Source organism: Macrobrachium rosenbergii, chromosome 40 (assembly GCF_040412425.1).
Source record: "Macrobrachium rosenbergii isolate ZJJX-2024 chromosome 40, ASM4041242v1, whole genome shotgun sequence".
Lineage (NCBI taxonomy): Eukaryota > Metazoa > Arthropoda > Malacostraca > Decapoda > Palaemonidae > Macrobrachium > Macrobrachium rosenbergii.
The window spans coordinates 13,200,835-13,207,040 of record NC_089780.1 but is presented as its reverse complement, the minus strand read 5'-3'; positions in this window follow the sequence as shown (position 1 = coordinate 13,207,040).

Sequence of the window (6,206 nt, the reverse complement as noted above, 5' to 3'; positions counted from 1 at the left end):
GAGAAATTTTCATTAACCAACAGTGAAGTTGTAGAATTGGTTTAATGTTATGTCGTTCTGCATGCACTTGTAACTAACACATTGTTAAATTAACATTTAATAGGTATTTTACCGCTGTTCTCCATATGCCGTTTTGAATTGTGATAAAAGCTGGAATTTTCTGCTAAATATAATAGTATTGAAAATGGGAAGAGATCTTGTTCCAGACAGAGGTTAGCCTATTTGGTAGATGTTTGTAAAATATCAGTGTAGTAGGGAAGAGGACCTGGTGGATAATTTCTTAAGATTGTTCCAGTTTACTGATACCAGTATGTATTTAAAAATCAAGCAACTGCTGTGCTGGAGGAAGCCTAAAAGGCTCAGGAGGCTGGTGTCTCCGTGTAAGTCGAATATCTTTGAAAGCCAGGTTTTCCACTCCTTCAAAAATTTTTCTTGGCATTAAGAGCATAGATTATTGCAGTGCAGAAAATTATTGCCAGGCATTTCAAAGGCTTTTTCTTTCTTGGCTGTAGAAATAAGAGTTGCCAGTTATCTAATGAGGGGTCTCTATGGTAGGTATTACACGAAACAAAGGATGTGCATTTTGACCCAAAATTGCCTCGTAACGGCTGCAGTAGATAAGGAAATACAGTACGTAATTCAAGACAATAACATAAGCTAACAAACAGATTATCAACTTTGTAGACACCACTACAGCACATCAAAATTGTTTAAAAGGTTTTGTGGCAGTTCCTACAAAGAGGAGACTTAGATCGATGTCATATGTTGTTGTCTTGAACAAAAGATATGTTATTTTGTTACAGTTGCTGCCCTGAGAAGAAATTTCTGGCTCCAAATGTATATCCTATAGTGATGGATGGGTACAATGGGTTAAAATTTGAAATTAATGTCATATTTTTTATTTCTCCATCATATGTACTTTGTATTATTAGTCCACATTTTAGGTTTACATTGACATGTAAGGATGACTATTCATTTTTTTAAAGTCATAATAGGAATAGTTGCAGTTGAAGAGTCATGGTTTTTGTTATAGATGATGTGGTTATGAACCTATGATTGTGAAAGGCTGCAACAGCTTTAAAAGGAAGATACAGGCAATTGCCTCTGTCCCAGAAGTTTGCCTGTTTTCAGATTCTTCCACTAAAGCTGCAGACCCCTTTTATTGGATTTTCAGGTTTCATGCATCTCTGTCCATTTGGTGAAGCATTTTTTCTGACCCTGAAAGCTTTTGAGAAGAATATGTTGGGCAGGATGGTAGGAGTAACATTTGACAAGATAGCATTAGCTGTTTGTTGAAGGCAGCAAAATTAGAAGGTCCATGTCATCTAGGCCACAAGTATTTTCTCATGGACAGTGAAAAATTAAATGAAAATGCCCCAAGGCTTATACCTAAGATTCACTAGGCTTGATGGGAAAAGGTGAAGTTCTGCCATTGGAATGGTTAACCTAAACTGGATATGCCAGATACTGTGGAACTGTGGGGGACCCTTAATGCAGATTGCTTTTCATCAACAAGAAGTTTTCTGTGTATTTTTCATTCCTATCAGATATAACCTCAAAGGAAGATGTATTTATGCACCTAAGGGAGATGCATACAGTAATTGCATTTAGGGGAATATTGTGTATCTAATGCATTCACCAGTTTATAGAAATAATAAAAGTCTTGGACAGTGATGACGTCCAGAATCTGATTGATTGAGATATGGTTTGCATTTTCTCATCCTATTGTGTAGACTGATCTAGAAGGCTCTCAACTGCAGAACCCTTCTGAGACAACTGCATTTCCAATGTTTCTCCATAATCTAGGCATGCATGGTTGTCATGCCTGGAAGAAGGTAGAAGAAAGGGTTCTCTGAGATGGGAGCAAAGGCAGTCACTAGACCAGATAAAATTTTCTTAGAGAAAATTATTAAATTAAATTAAAAGCCACCCTCACTTTCTGGTTGTCAAAGTCTTATGATGCAATGAATGAACTGGGTTGTCAGCTGTGACCTAAGGGTCATCATTATACTTGTATGCAATTCACCAATCAAACATTTGTGCTCTTCTTCCCTTGTAAGGGATTTGTATGGGATACTTTTTATGGCAAACCAAGTGCCACTTTTCAGTTATTAGTTTGTATTAAGAGATAAGTTTAACTTTGTACTTTTGGAAGGAAAGTACTTTCATGGCAGATGTGACCTAATTTTGTGTAAAAATCTTTGAACTTTTAGGAAAAAAACTATTGTGCAAAAATCTTTTTACCTCTAAGAAAATAACTATTTTTGTAAAAGATGTGACCTGATTTTAAGCAAAAATCTTTGTACTTCTAGGAAAATAAGTATTGTGGACATGTGACGTAATTTTATACAAAAATATAATCTGAAACTGTATAATGTATTGTACATTTTAGATGCATAAATCTCAGGAAATCTCACTTCTGATGCACATACAGTATACATCAGCATGTTCTTCAGGATGATTAAAGAAACATACAGTATTAAATAATTTTATTAAAAAATATCTAGCTAACATTATAAAATTGCAGGACTCAGATTTGAAAATATGGATACTGTACTATTAGGCTTTTAATAATTTAAGATTTAATATAAAGAATTCATTGATACAGCAAGTGAAATTTGAGTGATTGACATGATAGTGAAGACCTACCAACCCTCCTGTGTTAGGTTTTAACGTAAGCTTTCCAAATACATACAGTTCAGAGATTCAGTGCATGGAATTGTTAGGTGATTGTAATGAAAGTCAGGACATTTCTTTGGATAAATTATAAATAGTGGTGAATTCATCATTTCAGCATATGAAGTTTTAAAATGAAAGCATTAGGACTTATTTTACCTTGCATTATTTTAGAGGAATACATAATTGCCCAGGGAATTATAAAAGTTATGGTTGAAACATTTCAAGTACCATCAACAATTAGTATATGTCTGATAAGGAATCTAATTACTGTAATGTTCTTGTATGTTTAAACCTGGAAGGAAATTATCATTAACTTACTGGTCATAAGTCACAACTATGCATGTCAAGTAGGCAAGACTATTTATAGGAAGGCACAGTATGTCTTCTTATAACAACTCAGACTATGACTAATGATGCACCAAAGCATTTTTGGAGAATTGAGCAGATGAGAATGGAGAATATAATGTTTCTTGAACGAAAGTTAATATTTTTTGAACACTAGTTTTGTATTCTTTAAATCTGTTCTTTCATCCAGTTGTTAAGCATTGTGACACTAAATAAAAGGACATTGTAAGAGGATGTCAAATATTTGGATGTCTGGAAACTTGATATAATAATTTCAAGTAGTAGTTTTGTGTTTAGCACTTCATATTTTAATAATTTCAGACTAGGTATTTGATTGTTTCTAAATGCACCATGCACATATACAAGTATATATACAATTTTAAAAAATAATTTTTTAACAATCAATTTTTCATACATTCAGTACCTACCATTGCCTTAGATAGCATTATGCTTCAGTTCAGATTCTCAACGGGTGATCCCCACTTACTAAAGCAGACAATGATTCCACAACTCTAGGTGTGAGAGCAAACCTTGTCAGTATGGGTGACAGCCCTATGTCTTGCCTATCCCCATTGGTGCCAAGCTTTACTCCTGGAAGACCTTTACATCCAGTCAGAGAAGAGTCATCAGAAAGCTATGAGTATTCAGTGGTTTTTATCTATAAGACATGAAATTTGTGTAAAAAGAATATTTTTGCGACAAACTGGCCAAAAAGTCAATGGATGATGTCCAAAATTTGATCTGAGGATCAGGTATGTACTTGGAACAATAATGAGCATGGATAAAAACAATACAGTGAGCAAAAATAAGACTAGCAGAGTAGTCAGTAATTAACGTACCAGCAGACAACGTAAGGCTTGGAAGGAAAGCATTAAATGCTTTAAATGAGGCATTCTTTAGGAAGAAGGAGAGAGTAGGCAGGGATTTTCAGGTTACCATGCATTTTACTCTTTTATTTAACAAATTATACCAGAAGACGGTGGAAGTAGCTAGAGTGAGAACCTCTTTAGCTTGAACCCAGATGAGATTGAAATTGTCAGTGAATACAGCAGAAGTATATCCTCCCAAAAGCTTCCCCTAACCAGAAGGCTACTGTGTTTTGGAGACTTGAATATTGGTGTCTAAAGGAGTGAAACAAAACTTTGGCAGTGGGGTCTAGCTGGGCTGAGGGCAAGAATGTACATTCTCAGTGCTATCTCAGAGCCCAATAATGATTTATTTCTGTATAAGCCTGCTGTATTTAGTGGGATGGAGATGGAGGTTTTTATAAAATCAGCTATATAACCAGGAGTCTGTGTGAAGAAGAAAGGTGGTGAGAGAGATACTGACTGCTTATGTAGTATCAGGCTGATCATTTTCCCTGCTCACTTATCTGAGATCCCCATTCAAACACCAGAGGGCAAGATTTTATCAGTAACTAAATTATAAAAGGAAAACATACAGTGGGCCCATAAATAGATTGATGAGGCTGCAGAGGATGAGAGCAAGGTCCTATGTTAGGACTTTGAGGGCATTATTTTCTTTATCAGTTACTGAGAAAACATCTCAGTTGTGAACTCTGAAAAGTCCAGTCCTTAGTGCATTACTTGATGGTGTGCGCAGCCTATGTTCACTAATTTGGGAAGAAGAGGAAAGATAGAGACTTTCCTTCTAATACATCAGTAGTGAAATCACCCACTTGGCTTGGTTCAACTTGAGGGTGGAGGGTATGCTATAGATAGAAAGGTTGCTGGCAACCTTGTCAGGAAAGCCTTTCTCTTGGAAGGCAGACTGGGAAGAATCCAAGCATGAAGATGGACACTATCTAGGTTGGATGCAATAGGTTGACATGTAACTGGCACAAACTTGTGGTAGATGGAACTGTCAGGGGATGTTTTTCAGTAGACAAATGAGGTCCACATGCCACTTATGCTGAAGACACTTGATGCTGCAAGAGTTTCCAGAATATTGGGTTATCATCTCTGATTTTGGTCTTGAGAATAAATGGAAAAAAAAAGGTAAACTTTTAGGTTATCCTAAGGGTTCATTGTTACATCCCCCTTCCCACCTATCAGGTTGGTGAATTGGGTTAGATAAATTAAAAGTTTTGAGCATCGTGCAAACAAGGTCCATGTAGACAGAGTGCCAAAGGCAAAAAAAAAAAAAGAAAAATAATGTAGGTTATGCGATAGACACGCCATTCAGAGACTTGTGTTGATCTCGGCTGAAGCAGTAAAGTGAAAGGTCCCAGAAATGTACCAGTGTCTCCATATGTTGAAACTTGAAAGGAAAAGAAAATGGTGAATATTTACTGTCATACAATGTACTGTGGCAATGGATAGCCTAATGTAAAAAATACGGTACTAGTGGCAAATTGGGCAAGACAAAAATTTGCTTGCGAAAGCTCATAAAAAGGAAAAGGAAAACTTTATATGATACAAATTGGTTCTATGTAATAGCATCAAATTAGTATTAAGAAGTGAAAAAGATATATAGTATAAGTAAAGCTTTCAAATAATGAGGGTAGAACAGAGACGAGGAACTGATACAACTACACCTAGTAGCAAAATCATTATCATCATTGGTAAGTGTGGGCAAATGGATACACTTTGAACTGAAGGGACAGACTAAGGCTGTGGTTGGTTTGATGTGAACTCATATTTCTTTATATAAGTGTAGATATCTTGAGAACTTTAAGTTACTTTCAGACTAGATTTGTAGTCGTGATCTTAACCCTACAAGGAATAATCTTGAAACAGAAACATTTGAAGAAGAAAATTAGGGAAACAAGAACTGAATCCATCTCCACTCATTCCAGCCCCTTACTACATTTAGAATGAGCAAAATTATTGTACTCTAGGTTGTGTGACAAACTGAGCAATATGTTTTAATGCACAGTAAGCCCATAGAATTGAATGCAATTTGTGAATGTTTCACATGAACTGCAATAAATTCAAAGTTTGTTATGATTTCAAAACTGGCTTATTTGATGCAAAGGATCATTAAATAAAGGTACATACAGTATTTATAGCTGGAAGTGCACTGGGAGATTCCCTCCTCCATCTATATTATATGAATCTGTGTTAGACCGTTTCCAGAATATATCCCGCCAAGGAAACTTGATTTTATTTCTTTTTTGTTTAGGTGGTTTTTGTTTGTATGCATACATATTTAAACCATACATTTCTCCCTGTGTATAAGAA